Below are 17,472 nucleotides of genomic sequence, written 5' to 3'. Positions count from 1 at the left end.
GTGATTATAATTGCAATCATGCGGCAATAATATATATCTATTCATATGCATGGATCCATTCCAATTTTCACTGAAAACGTTGTTAGTATAAATATATACTTTAATATTATTAAAGAAAACAAATCCTTTAACTATATTTACAATCTATGATTACAAAAAATTAAAACTATCAGTACGGGGAAGCGTACCAAGCAAGAATACTGGCAGCATTTCTGCTTTAGATCGGTAAGGCTGATCGGTTGACCGCAATAGCTGCGAGCGCTTTTCCGGTAGCTTTATTAAGGCGCGACGATAGTACTTTGTACATTCTCCTCTCCTCTAGGCCCCACGTCAAATGAAGCAAAGCTTGTACCACAGAGTAAGGATAGATACCCAAAATCTTGTACTATGCGTGCCAGCCATTGGATTTTTATATCCATAGATAAAAAACATTAATATTAGTCTTAAAATGGCTATGTCTATTACTTTGATTAACGCGAGTGTTACACATTTAAGTAAAAAACTTTTTAAAGCATTACTATTACATGCGTTTAATTTATTTAAAAAGTATTTTATTTAAGGTTTTTTTAAGGTTGCAGCTATTGGGATTCGAACTACTGTGTAATCGCTCCATCTCTTACTAGGCCTGCCTCGATTTCGTTTCCTATTCATAGCACGAATATAAATATTTATTTTATATATAATTACGAATATAAATCATGAATAAGATCTTTAATGGTTAGTAGTAAATAAATAAGATTATGAATATGTAGAAGAATATTATTTAACCCACCGGAACGCGAGGATCAAGGGCACCCAGGGCTCTATGATGAGAGCCAACGGTTCAACCTTTGCACCGTCACCAGTGGGAGGCTCCTTTGCACCGGATACAGGGTAGATTGTGGGTACCACAATGGCGCCTATTTCTGCCGTGAAGCAGTTATGTGGCAGGGCGTATCAACTACCATCAGCTGATCATCCTGCTCGTCTCTTCCCTTAGTTTCATAAAAAAAATCAAAAATTGATTTGTAAAGTCTTACCTTTTTAGTTGCTAAAATATATACCGTCTTTAAGAAAATTTATTAAATAAGGTGTTTTTTTTGCATGGAAATCCATAATTATACAAATATTGATAGAGATAACTCAATATTGAGTGTAAATTCCGCTAAAATATGTTTCCAATCAATTCGAAATGCATTTCACCTCTACACGAGGCATCCTCAGGACATGTTGACTCGCGGAATTCGCACCTTAGAAATAAGCGACAACCATAATTTAAACACTAGAATTAACTACAAAGTTATGGTGCCCCCTACTAGGGTCTGTAAAATAAACACTTCCTTTGCGTGCATTAAATTTTACAATTAGTAACAAAAAGGTGATCTGAATTATCAATAAATAAATTTAAATCTTTTATTAAACGCATTCTTAATGTCGAAGGCTTATTACAGTATTGAAGATTACGTAAGCGATATTACAGTATGGAATTGAATAGTATTATAGTTGTTTTTTTTTATGGATTTAATGTTTCAGCCTTGTATTGTTCGACAGGATTGCATTATTTTAAAAATATGTATATGTTTAAACTTTTGTGTAATTAAAATGTATCTGAATTGTATTTTTTGTGAGTGACGTTGACGAGCAATCTTTCGATTTTCTGTCAATAAAATATTTTTGACTTTGAAGAAATTTCACAATATTGTTTTATGTCTACCGTCGTTAAAACATATGTAGTTGAAAGTTTTATAAAGGTAGCTCAAACACGAGTTGAAATAATAACAAAGTTATAATTAAATTCAAATTGACGACAATTTACTTACACGAAAGGTTCTCAATGTGCCTATTATTTTGTTCATAATTAATTTAAAATGGCGACGCTAAAGTAGTTTGTTACAATTAACTACCATTCACGATAAAATTAAAGCACATTTACAAAGTTATTTATTGCATTACGTGAATGTTCGCCATTATTTTGTGGTCATTTAATTAATTTTGTGATAAAAGCGAATATACGAAAGTAGAGAAGAAGCGATTAAAATAACTAAATGCTTGGTTTAGGTAAAAGTATTTAACAATAATATTTAAATGGGTAAAAAAAACATTGAGGACCTTCATTTGCCATGTTCCTCAACCTCAAACTCAAGCTAAAAGCACCAGTGCGAGGCTCCTTTAGATAAAGATCTAGCCAGCATGTGCACACAACGGCGCCTATTTCTGCCGTGAAGCAGTAATGTGTAAACGTTACTGTGTTTCAGTCTAAAGGGCTACGTAGCTAGTGAAATTACTGGGCAAATGAGACGTAACATCTTATGTGTCAAGGTGACGAGCGCAATTGTAGTGCCGCTCAGAATTTTTGGGTTTTTCAAGAATCCTGATGACATTGCATTTTTATGGGCACAGCATACCCATAATTACCATGAGCTGAACGTCATGCTCGTCTCGTCCCTTACTGCTATAAAAAAAAGTAGGCGCTTTTTAATCATCATCATCAGCTCAAAGACACAAAATGGTTGACACTGAACATAGTCCTCCCTGAAACACTTTCACTACCGATCTGCAACCAATTGCTTTTGAAAGGGCATATTTCCTTTTGATTTTGTTAGTCTTCCATTTTATGTTCTAAGTTGCGTAAATTGGCTAACTATCATAGGTTTGAGTTGCCAAAAACCAATAACAACTATATGGTAAAAGAAAATGGAATATTTCCCAAAATCGTAAATGACTTGCCACATCCTATAAGAGATACCAGTACTAAAGTAAAATAATTGTTCTTAGAGCGATGTAAGAGGCATTTCTTGGGAATGAGTGCCGCTGATCATGACCACATATTCTAGGAAATGTCTATTATTAATGAGAAAAGCCTGTGTGTCTCATTGTCTCATTATTTATATTGTTTTTCAATGTTTTTATTTTGCTTTGTCTCCTTTGCTGTTTAATTCAGTCATGTTATTATTATACGTAGATATTTTCTACTTTAGTTTGATATTTTTAGAATAATAATTATTTAATATTAACATATTTTAAGTTTAGAATAAGTGAACTAGGTATTTTTCAAATTCAAATATTTTTATTCAAAATAGGATTTATAATCACTTATTGAACGTCAAAATCTACCACCCATTCAAAAGAGACTGCCTCAGACCTGAAAAGAATGGGCGCAAGAAACTCAGCGGGCTTTTTTTTATATAAATTATGGATTACAATGTAATATCGTACAATAAATATTAATAATTAAAGAGCCTGAGGGTGCTCGCTTTAATCCCAGTCCGTGGTGTCATTAAGAAAATCGTTTATGCTATAATAACCTTTCCCACACAAACGTTTTTTAACAATTCTTTTAAATTTCGTAACACATTTGTTTTGTACATTTTCTGGGATCATATTGTAGAAGCATATACATCGCCCAACAAAAGACTTACTAACTCGACCCAACCGAGTAGTAGGCATAACAAGTTTATGTTTGTTCCACGTGTTAACATTATGAATGTCACAGTTTCTAGAAAATTCCTCAATGTGCTTATGGACATACAAAACATTATCAAAAATGTATTGAGAAGCAACAGTCAAAATGTTTATTTCTTTAAATTTTTCTCTTAATGATTCTTTAGGACCTAGGTTATAAATCGCGCGAACCCTCTTCTGCAGCACAAAGATAGTATTAATATCGGCCGCACTGCCCCACAACAATATACCATAGGACATAACACTATGAAAATAACTAAAGTATACTAATCTCGCCGTATCTATGTCAGTTTCTGCAGCACAAAGATAGTATTAATATCGGCCGCACTGCCCCACAACAATATACCATAGGACATAACACTATGAAAATAACTAAAGTATACTAATCTCGCCGTATCTATGTCAGTTAACCGTCTGATTTTCTTAACCGCATATGCTGCAGAACTAAGCCTATTCGCCAATCCTTCAATATGGGGGCCCCACTGCAATTTCCTCACATAAACACATAAGCTTCATGAGGATGGCTTAAATTGTTTAGTAGTTTGTATCTTGTATATTTTGAACGATAAAAAAAAATAAAAAACCAAAAATAAGTCCCTGAAAATAATGTACAAGATACCAGTGTTGACATACGGAACGCAGTGGTGGTGGTCGCTAACTATGGGCTATGGGCTCAGAGGGCAACGGACATAAGAGGGTAACGGGCTCGGAGCATTTCAGCGATCTTGACCGGATCATCGGTCCATCTTGTAGGGGCTTACCAACACTGCGTCTTACAGTACGTGGTTACCATTCAAAGAATTTTCATTTTTATCATTTAGTGATAAATTATAACATACTTTTGTGTTTTACATTCAAGCTTTGTACACGATAGTGATAAAACACTCTGTTGAAATCCCGTCAAGTCAACTTGAACATGAAGCAGATCTGCTCGTATCGTCAGAGATCCAGTACTTCTGAAACGGCTCGATCACCTGTCGCTCCATAAATGCCGGCTCCCTGTTTTATGTAAATGAATGAATATTATAACTAAAAGTGTTCCGAAGAGCTGCTTGGACTGATCCGTTTCGTCCAATTCCAGCTTGACACCACGCTCCATGGGCCTGATGAGGAAACTCATGGTCGCTCATTGGGCAATGGAGAGGGCTATGCTCGCTGAATGAGTGATCGTATCAGAAATGAGGAGATCCGTTAGAGAATCAAAGTCACTGAATAGCCCAAATGATTGCGAAACTGAAGTGGCTGTGGGCAGGGCATATAGTTCGACAGACAGATGGCCGGTGGAGCAGAAAAGTCCTCCAACGGCGACCACATACCGAAAGACGCAAAGTGTATAATGCATCAATGTAAACAAATGTTGGTATTTCTAAGTAAATAAATATGTACATTTATCACTACAAAGCTAGAAAAAAATATTCGAAATGAGATATAGACTGTCAACCAGGTCACATGAATCAGGGTATACTCGAGTGGGGAACCTCTTACGTCGACCTTTTCACATGTAGTTACTTGAGACACGAATGTGAGATAATTGCATCATAAAGTCTTTGAAAATTCGTAATTACGAAATTACTTTTATGCATTTCTTTCTAGAGAATAAAATATAATATTATAAGTAAGAACATAGAGGAATTATAAGAAAAAACACAGGAATAATTTTACAAAGTTTCCTTGTAAATATAATAATATAACTATAAATAAACTTACACCTTAGATTATTTATATGTCTACATAGGTAAAAATTGAGGTCGACAGTTTACCTCTATTAGGAGTAATGCACGCTCACTAACACAAAATGACATACAAATCGCTTGAGTAATACGTAGCTTGTTACGCCTACTAAAGTAATAAATCTGGCCTGTTGTCATCTTGTGTCATCTGGCTCTATCTAGATATTTAAGGCGATTAATGAGTGTAACAACAAATTTCATTCAATATAATGTCATTGCATTCAATACCCACAGAATAAAGTGCTTAAAGCGCCATAAGGAGTTTTATAACTCTACAATAGTATAGATAACAATGAACAAGCTTTTCTTTCTTTCGCTTAAATGTCATTGCCTGTGGCGACGACGTGGGACGGGTCGTTCCCTTCGGTCAGCTCATGCGTCATGCTCGTAAACGGGCGCTACTTGTGGTGGCAGGATGATCTTATAGCCAGAAACTCTGCTTCATGGTTTCAAAATTGAATGTAATTAAATTTTTATAATTGCTAATAAAATGGTCGCAAAATACCTTTGTTTATTTACCGTGTGTGTGGATTTATGCATCTAATGTACTCAATGACTCTTGTTTTAACGTATTAATTTATATTTTTTTTAATTTCCCGTGTAAGGTGATGAGTATTTGACGTTTGAGTTTTTTGTTGCATCACTTTACATATATTTCAAATAAGAAGAAAAAAATTATCTCTTATAGCTATAAAAAATCCAACTTCTCAGCTAACAAACTACATAAGTAACGCTTAAAATGTATTTAACTATTAACTTTTGATATTTTGTTGTCAGATTTATAGTACACATGTTTTCATAAAGTAAGTAAAAGTAATTTCCTTAATTTCCCCAAACTCAAGTGAATGGTACCCGTTTATCTCAACTTCCCCAAAGCACCTACGCGCAATTTCGCCTTCCATTAACGTCACTCATGCTTATCTGCTTCTGACGCAGACGACCGGGGCAAAAATGAGCAAGACTGATGGATTGTCATTGCCAATATACCCCTTATCGCGTCGCATCACGCCATTACTGGCTAGATACTAAGCATAGCTTCTTGTGGCATCTGCAAACGATGCAGTGCGTCAACTCAAATTATCTTAAAATTAAACAAAATATATCAAATAAAATACTATACTGCATACTGCCAATAAACCACTGTTAGAAATTTTTTTGAATAAGGCGTTATTTTGCGGAAATCCAAAATTATTCAATTTTGTGAGTTTTCTTGAGTGTAAATTCCGCCAAGATTTGTTTCATAAATTCGACACGTATTTTGCCTCTACACGAGGCATCCGCAGGAGATGTCGACTCGCCGAATTCTGGCACAAAAAATGGCAAAGAATTGGCACGCTATGATTGGTCGGTTGTTGTGACGTATTTCCCCCGGAAGTGATACGTAGTAACGATGGTAAAGAGACTTAGTTTGTTTATTTATTCAAAACGTCTCGTGCCGTCGTCAACACATCCCGAAGATGCATCGTCAGGTGTCGAATTAATGAATGACATGGCAGAATTTATACTCAAGAAAAATCACAAAATTTATATTAAACCACTGTGAATTAATATAACATGTTTTATAGTAAATATAATGATGTCATTGTAAATAAAATAGAAGTACCGTATAATTTGGTTCCCGTAACATCCCGCCCACTCCAACTTCCACAACAGAACTCGTCTTTCTTTATTAGAAAACTTTGAAGTTTTACGAGTATTTTGTCTCGAGTGTTTGTGCTAATGCTTTATGCCTCACGCACTAGCTATTTTATTTGACTCGGCTACTAATACAATTGAAATTTAACAGATAACAGATATTGAAGTTAACAATAATAAAAACGATTCAATTATAGAAATTACTTAATTTACTATCAAAGTCAAATAAACTTTATTCAAGTCGGCTTTCACTACAAATATTTTCTTTGATTTACTAAATTTACAATATTATGTTCGTAACAAGTTGAGCTCGTGAGAAGAACATATAAGAAACACAACGGCTACTCTTTTCAATCAAGTAGAATTTTACAATGGCTGTAATAAATATAACAAATTAGTTTATAAGGTGCTGCATCCAATATATGAGTTGTGTTTAAATCATATAAATTATTTCATAAAAGTAATAAAGACTTAACTGTATAAAATAAATTATTGTATATTGGTTGCATCACCTTTACAGCTTCAACTCATTGTTTGTGTAAGAGTGCTATATGGATATTACTACTACAACTATGGATATACGCCCGCTAAACAATCTTGGGGAGACAAACCTAATAAGTGCCACGCCGTAAAAGGCCGAGACTGGTCGCAGTCCGAGTTCAATTAGGTGCGCCGTGTCGTCTGCGTCATCAATCTTTTTGTATTTTTATAAACACAGTACTGCGTACACGTTACTGCTTTACAGCAGAAATAGTTTATTGCGAACAGACAGACCATCACTATCATTATAAAACAAAGTCCTCCGCTGCGCCTGTCTGTTTTTTTTTTAATAAGGGACGAGACCAGCTAGACGTTCAGCTGATGGTAATTGATGGCACTACAATTGCGCTCGTCACCTTGAGACATAAGATGTTAAGTCTCATTTGCCCAGTGATTTCACTAGCTATGGCGCCTTTAAGACCGAAACACAGTTATGTTTACACATAACTGCTTCACGTCAGAAATAGGCGCCGTTGTGGTACCTATAATCAAGCCGGCTAGAAGCAGTTATGTGTAAACATTACTGTGTTTCGGTCTTAAAGGCGCCGTAGCTAGTGAAATCACTGGGCAAATGAGACTTAACATCTTATGTCCCAAGGTGACGAGCGCAATTGTAGTGCCATCAATTACCATCAGCTGAACGTCCAGCTGGTCTCGTCCCTTATTAAAAAAAAAAACAGACAGGCGCAGCGGAGGACTTTGTTTTATAATATATAGTGATAGTGAAAAGGATACATACCTAATGAAGAGAAAATTTCTTTAATAAAACCATACCCTGATCTCAGAAGTGACCGCAAAAGTATACTTTTGCTTTTTGCCCTCTGGCCGCGCTTTGAGTGTATAATCAATATTCTAGCTTATACAGAAGCAAAGGAGGGACTTCAAAGGAATATCGTTATTTTCTTTGAGGAGTATCATTAAGTTAATGTACTGAGAACTATAATAAGCCTGAGTGTGTCTGTAACCTGTGGCTATAATTAATGAAACCTTATCGTAAACATCCATCCATCTAAATTATATTAATTGTAAGTAGGCTCTTCATGAAGTACTTCAAATATGTCCTATGAAGATACAGAAAAATTACTAATAGTGTTAAAATAAACATTTTTTATATTGTTAGTTAATTTTCATTATTTTGAATATACTTAACCTGTAGATTAATTTTTAACTTATTACTTAATTAAGTTTCTCTTTTTTGTGATTATGTAGTTTTAATCAGCTCTTTACACCTGAAACACAGGTTTACGTAGTTCAAGCACAATGTTAACTGGCTTTTAAGTAAGACTTGTAGTATAATTATTTTTTGTAATTTAATAATCTCTAAATAAATAAATTGAATTGAAATGAATTAAATATTTAAGCTAAGATTTTTATATGCCTAGATATAGCCTCTTGTTGTCAAGTAACGCATGACAATAGTCCAGGTTTATTACTTTAGTGTGCATGAAAAGCTACGTCTTACACTCGCGATAAGTTAGTTACATTGTTTTAGTGCGTCTTGCCACGTCTTACAAGCACGCATTGCTTAAAATATAGACTAACAGTTTGCCTCTATATTTTTCGACGTGTTAGTATTTCGATATGATTCATAATTTTTTATCATAATGAAAATAATCATTGCATCATTCATATGATGAATATGAATGTTTGTGTCTGAGTCATGTATGTTTAAGTAAGTATATTGTATTAAATATGTCTTGTACCCATAGTTACAGGCTTTGCCTAGTTTGGGGCAAGATTATTTGTGTAAGTATATATAATAATACTTACGGGTGAAACTTCGAATTCAAATTCAAAACGTATTTTTGTACCTTCATATTATAAACCTAAAATCAACCCATCCCAAGTCACAGACAGAAACTACATGATTTTTAAGTATATCATTTATGATTCATTATTTTAATCTGATTTAATAATATGAAATTTTACAGACGTATGCCTAAGAACACATGAAAGAAGTTGAGAACTTCATCAATACCAACTTATTAATACGTTATTGTTGATATATATATCGGCGCAAATACTACAACACACCTATTATAAAAACGAGAATAATTCAGTTTAACTAATTTTAGTTAAAATTAGTTCATAATTTATCCTTTAATTACATTGTGATGTGATATTATTGAAAAAAACAACATGAAATGAAAACACGTGCACGTGCACCGGGTCCTATAAATACAGCCGCACGGTCGACAAGAGTCAGTCGTGCTCGGGCTGTCGTACGGTATGGACCTCTCTGGGACGTCATAACGCTGCCCGTTGAATAAATGAAAGTAATAAAATACCTACTCGTGTAGTTTTCTTTTGAAGAACAAATGAGTGATCTTCAGCAAGATAGCAATTGTGATGTCAACAGTAATGACGTCACACCTTTTAAAAACAATACAGAGGTTCTTTCCTCGTCATCGGAAGTGGGATACGACCTGATCAACTGCGACCAACCAACATCCAGCAGAAGGGAACGTTAGTAGATAACAATACCCCATTGGAAGCAGGGTCACAAGGACTGCAAGCATACCCATATTATGGAAATCAGATGGGATGGATACCAAGTCATTTCTTGATGCAAATGATGGAGACGATGCAGAAAATGACGGTGCACTTATGTGCTTTATCTACCGAAGCGAAGATAAAGGATTCAAGTCTACTTAATTTGACTGGAACGAGTGCGCTGCAATGTGTAGTGCAGAACGACGCGTGATGTTACATTATACCTTGCGCAGTATTCGCATGATACAGCGACGCTTAAGGGCTGGAAGACCAATGTCCCTGAGACTGTGTGTCGATGTGACAAATTAGTGAGATCTTCATACTAACTTCACAGGGATAGGTCGTATGGTCAGGTTTGACCGAAAAAGATAACGGAACATGACAAGATGGTATGGTATGGTATGGTATAGGGGCTCCTGTTTCCGCAATAAAACCACTAGCATGGGTCCATTATACGGATGTCATGTCTGTTGAGGCTAATAAGTCTACGTGTCAGTTTGGGCGACAGTGCAGGTATCGCCTCCCTTGACTGTCTACAGCTTCAGACATTCATCCATCGGGTGTTGTGCAGGTCATTGGTGAGAGAGCGTATCCATGAGCGCATTTGGCTGAAGGGCAGTGGCAGAAGTGGCAATGGACCAGTCACTAGATTTGCCGATGCCCGCCTTGCAAGCTCATCCGCTGCATCATTTCCCAACCAACCGCTATGTCCCTTGATCCATTGCAGAGTTACCAGGTTATAAGAGGCAACTTGTTCCAGAGATTGGTGTCAGCTCGTGGTGCTGCAGGATGGCACCTGTACATGCTTATTTACGTGGTATGCTGATAGACGCGCATACTTTGGTATGTCACGGCAATGTGTATGGTGAGAAATTTTAATTTTGTTACAATTGAGGAGCATAGTACTCGTATGATATTTAATAACTTAAAGGGCATGCCCATGTGCCGTGTAACATTATTATTGTTATAGAAGGAAGACTAGATTTTTTTTTTAGACTAGAATTTAATTTTGTAGAAGGGTATGGTTGCGTTCATAACACTCATTTCTGCGGGCTTGGCATTAATCTTGGCCGATTGCAATGATGACAGTCATTCAGCGTGGGTAACGTAGCTGAAATTAGGAATTTTAATCTCACGGTGCGGTTGCGTTGGAGTTATGTTGTGATTGCAACTGACTGTATGGTGCACTAATTTTTAATCCGTCTGGCACCTCAAACTGGTGAACAGTTGACCGTATCGGCGGAAAACGACCCACTCACCGAGATTCTATTGCACAACACACCCAGCCCATTCCATCAATCATATGAGAAAGGCTGTCACTGCAGCCACACTAAGACTCAGTGTGAGGATAATCAGAGTAAAGGGAAGTACCTCTATTCAATAATTCAAAACAACCAGACGAATATCTTCTATAAATCCACGAGGGAGTGCTACGAGAAAGTGCATGAAACGTGGTACTTCTGGCGGTGGTAGCTCAGGCTATCAACGTCATACATTTGTGATAACCACATATGCTTGATGTATCCATCAGACATACCGTTGGGACGCCTTGTGGAATCGTGAGTAGACTCGTAGACGCCACAGATCCGTATGAATATCTGGAGAGTGGTACCTCTGAGCTAATTATGTCATAAACTTGGATAACCACAGACCCATGATGTATCCATAAGAGAACCGTGGAGATACCGATGGGAAGCCTTGTGGAATTGTGATTAGACACGTACACACCACAGATCCATACGAGTGACTGGAGCGTGTTACCTCTGACCTACTCACGTTTCACACTTGTGCTAACCACGGACACTTGATGAATACACAATGTGAACAGTTTTATTCTATAATTCAAAACATCCTGATGAAAACCTTTTATAAATCTACGAGAACTCTACGAGACCCTCCGAGAACTCTACGAGACCCTCCGAGAACTCTATTAGACCCTTCGTGAACTCTACGAGACCCTCCGAGAACTCTACGAGATCCTCCGAGAACTCTTCGAGAACCTCCGAAAAGACTCTTACAACTTTATATTTTTGCAGTTCAACAAGAACTCTACGAGATCCTATGAGAACCCTCAGTTATAATTATAGCATTTGTGTTTATGTAACTACAACAAAGCAACTCAAGTTGATAACAGATGCACTACTCAGAAAAACTTTCTATACTTGCAGGTCAACAAGAACCTACGAGAATCTGCGAGGACTCTGCGAGAACCTCCGAAACCTCTACGAGAACCTCCGAGAACTCTATGAGACCCTCCGAGAACCCTACGATACCCTCCGAGAACTCTACGAGACCCTCCGAGAACTCTTCGAGAACCTACGAAAAGCCTCTTAAAACTTTATATCTTTGCAGTTCAACGAGAACTCTACGAGATCCTATGAGAATCTCCGAGAACTCTACGAGAACCACTGAGAACCCTCAGTTATAATTATAGCATTTGTGTTTATGTAACTACAACAAAGCAACTCAAGTTGATAACAGATGCACTACTCAGAAAAACTTTCTATACTTGCAGGTCAACAAGAACCTACGAGAATCTGCGAGGACTCTCCGAGAACCTCCGACACCTCTCCGAGAACCTCCGACACCTCTACGAGAACCTCCGAATCCACTACGAGAATCTCTGAGAACTCTGCGAAAAACTACCAAACCTCTACGAGAATATCCGAGAACCTCCCAGTTCTCTAAGAACATCTTTGAGAAATCTACGAGAACACTCAATCCTCTACGAGAATCTTCGAGAACTTTACGAGAATCTTCGAGAACTTTACGATAACCTTCGACAACCTACGGTTACAATAACCGTCGATGAGAACTAACGAGAATCTATAAGAATCCACTACAACTTACAAATACCAACCAGGCTGGTGCAGAGCGCGCACCGCCTGTCAGAACGGCCATATCGGCGCAAATACTACAACACACCTTTTATAAAAATGAGAATAATTCAGTTTAACTAATTTTAATTAAAATTAGTTCATAATTTATCCCTTAATTACATTGTGATGTGAAATTATTGAAAAAAGAACATGAATTGAAAACACGTGCACCTGCACCGGGTCCTATAAATACAGCCGCACGGTCGACAAGAGTCAGTCGTGCTCGGGCTGTCGTACGGTACGGACCTCTCAGGGACGCTGCCCGTTGAATAAACGAAAGTAATAAAATACCTACTCGTGTAGTTTTCTTTTGAAGAACAAATGAGTGATCTTCAGCAAGATAGCAATAATTGTGATGTCAACAGTAATGACGTCACACCTTTTAAAAACAATACAGAGGTTCTTTCCTCGTCATATAATATTCATACAGAAATAACATTTACAATATATAAACTTACCATTTTAATAACATTATGTTATTAGGTTGTTGCTTTGGCTAATCATGCTCCCGCCACAACTCCTGAAAATACATGAATAAATCTAATTACTGATCCCTTTGTAGTATCCAGTAATAATCTAAGCACTGTAAGATGATATTCCTTAGTTATAACATTCTCATCAACCGTCAAAAAATATCTTCTCTAATTTTATATCTTTGACAAATCTTATAATTTATAAATCCAGTGTCGTGATGTTTCTTTCAAGTGAACTCCTAAACTAATGAATGGATTTTAATGGGGATTGCTTCATGGAGTGCAGTTTAATCCAACTTGAGAGATAGAATAGTTTTATTTCCATTTGGGACCCATAATTCTATTTATTTCCAATATTTGTTTTCTACGGACATATTTTGTATGAGAGAATTTGTTGCCGCACGGTTTGACAGTTCTGCTGTGAAACCATTATAACAACAGGGAGCATATTTTACGAAATAATTCTTGATGTTATGAAATATTATTCACAAATTCTTAAAAAAAAGTATTTTATATATTATGGTCAGAACAACGTCTGTCGGGTCAGCAAGTTTATTCAAATAAAATAATACAAATTAAATTATTTATATCAAATATTTTAATCGAAACGCGAGTATATATTTTCTCGACGCTAATTACTGTCTTAGGTACAACAAAATATTTGAAGTTAAAGATGAGTTTGACAGAGATCTATTCTATTTTTCTAGAAAATATCTCCACTTGATTGATAATTATAGTACCATTAAGAAATTAAAATAAAATATATTTACTATGGCGCTTTCGTTAATTGCTCTCAAACACACCTGATACTTATATCGTTTACCTGGTGATGGCGCACGCGATTAAGGCACGCCCATACCGTTTCAACTTTATTTTAATGTATGCCCTTATGTTGTGAGAATTTCAGAAAGCTTATCCCTTCGATTATCTCTTGTTTCATAGATTACAATTCTAGCATTATAAATCTCAAATATTATACCTTGCAAAAACTGAGGAAGCAAAAACATCGGAAATCGAAAGCGAAAATCGAATGTTTGTAGTATTCCAATCATCTATCACAGCTTATGTAGTGAGGCGAAACGAACCGATGCGGATGAGGGATGCTCGTGAATACACAGATAAGTCACGTACACTCGCCCCTACCACGGTTCTCAGTTCTGTTTATTAATTTATATTAAAGTATTTTTTTTTTCACATAGTTCGACGGACACATACGACGGACTGAAAAGTTCTCGAATGGCGACCACATACAAGACGCAGTGTTGGTAGGCCCCCCCAAGATGGACCCCCAACAAGATGGACCAGCGATCTTTTTATTGAAATGAATTGTATAAGTTATGGTGATCACAGCAGCTCGAATTGTCGGCGACCTGGCGAGTGTTCTGTGAAGGGCTGGATCACTTGGTGTCGCTTCATTGTGTGATCTTCAATTATCACGGGGAGTGTTCCGAAGGGCTGTTTCATCTGATTCCTGCCGCGAAATTTCATCTTCGCACGACACGCCACAAATTAGGATATCAACCTCACCATCTGGATGTGTGGCCCCCACTCCAGAATTTTTGGGGTTTTTCAAGAATCCTGAGCGGAACTGCATTGTAATGGGTAGGGTATATCAAATACTCGTCTCGTCCCTTATTTTCATAAAAAAAATATGTATTCGACTAACCGTGGTAAGGCTCACTAACGACATTCGCTTACCGTATCATATTACTAATGTAGTGAACGGGAACAAATCCGAGATACGAATCAATCTATTAGGGATTCTCGATTGTGTGGAACCCCCATTTTCTAATTAATGAGCTCATCAGATCAGACGGCGAAATCGTTCATTGACTAAGAGTTAACTAATTAGAATTGTGGTTATTAAGTTAGGAAGTTTAATTAACTCAGCGATATGTTATAGCGGAAGACAGTTAACGTACTTTCATTAGTTATTTGCCGTATTTAATTTTGACTAGTTAATTTTTTTATCAGTAGCTTATACTATAAACAGGTGCTATTTATTTATTAGGTTTATTTACAATCACTTACAATATTATACACAAATATAAAATGTAGGACAAAAACTAGGAATTAAATGTGGTGTTTACTTACAAACAAACAAAGCATGCACAGAAATATTTAATTTTAAGTATTATATAGAATAAGTTAAGAATTAAAACAGATTAAGAATTTAAACAGGTTTTTTTAAATTAATAAATGTTACATAATTAGGTTACATATTTATACAAATGTTACATAATAAGGTTACATATTATAACTTAGTTACATTAATTTACTAATTATAACATATGGAAAGATGACCTATGTTGGTGAAAATGCTCTTGCGGAATTTGCCTAAGGATTCAGCAAACATTATGTCAATATCAGCTACGCTATAAGTATTTAAGATATGCTATGAAGTAAGGAGACGTGCAGAGGCCCTTTTCCAGTAAGAAGGACTCCTTCATTTATGTTACTGAGATCAATTTCTCTTGTTCAAAGAACTTCTGGTCTTTTGTGTTGTTTTGGCCGGCTTGGGACAACGAACTCTTAAGCATGCTTTTTAGGTGGACTTCTAAAATAATAATAATAATAAATAAATATTATTTATCATTAATCATTGAAGATTGGTGTTTCCACAGAACCTGGTAGAGGGAAATAAGTGCATTAAAACCATGCACGTTACTTCCACTGATCAAATATGCCTGTCTAATTTCAATACACATCTAACTAGACACGAGTTGAAGCCCTATTTTGCCATCGGTCATTATATCCATTTCGTACAATATATTTCAGTTCGAGAAAGCTTATAGTGGCTTGTAAGGCAATGGAAAGGGCTATCTATGTTTGAAGTTTCACTTTGAGATCGAAGTTGAAATGAGGAGATCCGTAAGAGAACTAAAGTCACTGATATAACCCAGATTAATGCGAACTGAAGAGGCAGTGAAGAGAAGAGAAGCGGCAGGCCACATAGTTCAACGGATAGATGGTCGTTGGGATACTAAAGTCCTCGAATGGCGACCACGTACCGCAAGACGTAGCGTTGGAAGGAAATGCAACGACAATCTGGTCAAGATGGCATGAATTAAGGTTAGGTTATAAATTAATTGAAGTTAATTTAATAAAATAGAAGTTGAAATTTTTTTTTAATGTGAGCGAAAATGTTTCATAAACATTCTTCATACACATTTACCAAAGAAATCTTTAAATTTCGACTATTGGTACAAAAAATAGGTTGGGAACGACACAAACGTAAACAGTAGCACTTTGGGAGTGTTAATTAGCGTATCTGGCTCTAACCGGTACGCCCCGAACGGATGTCGTCCATTAGAACTCCCTTTTATGTCAATTTGTTTACAAAGTGGAAGAATGACAAAAAATGTACAGAATGAAATACATTAGCTGTTAAAAATATAAATGCTTTTCGTTGAAGTATCGACATTTAGGGTGATGTTAAAATTACTATATTTATATAATACTAGCTGACCCGACAGACGTTGTTCTGTACATATTAAATAAAATTCTGTTTTTTTTTTTTAATAATTTGTTAATAATATTTCATAACATCAAGAATTATATCGTAAAATATGCTCCCTGTTGTTGTAATGAAATTGTTTCACAGCAGAACTGTCAAACCGTGCAGCCTAGCGAAACTCTCTAAGGAAGAAGCGATTAACTCGTTTGTATAAAACGTAGTCATTGATAGATTGACAGGTGATGGCTACAATCTTGTAAAAAAAGGGAGATGGGGAAATCCACTAGGTGACTGTTTGCTTTCAAACTTAGCCGGATTATACTTCTTCGCCAATCGCCATACTGTAATTACTTATGTCAAATGACTGCACGTTTCATACTAAACAATTTATACTTAGGCAGTCCCGCCTCTTATTACATACTATTTACACCCTCTTTGAAAACCGTGCATCCATAAAATCTCTCATAAAAAATATGTCCATACAAAACAAATATTGCAAAGCAAAAGTTATGGGACCCAAATTGTAATAAAATCTTATCTCTTAAGTTGGACTAAATTGCACTCCATGAAGTGATCCCCATTAGTTTAGGAGTTACTGGAAACAAACATAAGGACACTGGATTTATATATACTAAGTTATATTTGAATTATTTCTTCATATTTAATTGACAAATATGGCGTTGTTGAAGTATATAATTAAACTTTCTCAACACTAATGTATTTAACGTCTGTCATTATGGTGACATTATCATCCTTCAATCAATGTAACACTACTTTTTTTGATAAATAACGTATTTTTAATTAACTAAATAGATATTACGTCA

This window comes from Leptidea sinapis, chromosome 10, assembly GCF_905404315.1.
Source record: "Leptidea sinapis chromosome 10, ilLepSina1.1, whole genome shotgun sequence".
Taxonomy (NCBI): Eukaryota; Metazoa; Arthropoda; class Insecta; order Lepidoptera; family Pieridae; genus Leptidea; species Leptidea sinapis.
The sequence above is the reverse complement of the archived record's forward strand: the minus strand, read 5'-3'. Positions refer to the sequence as shown.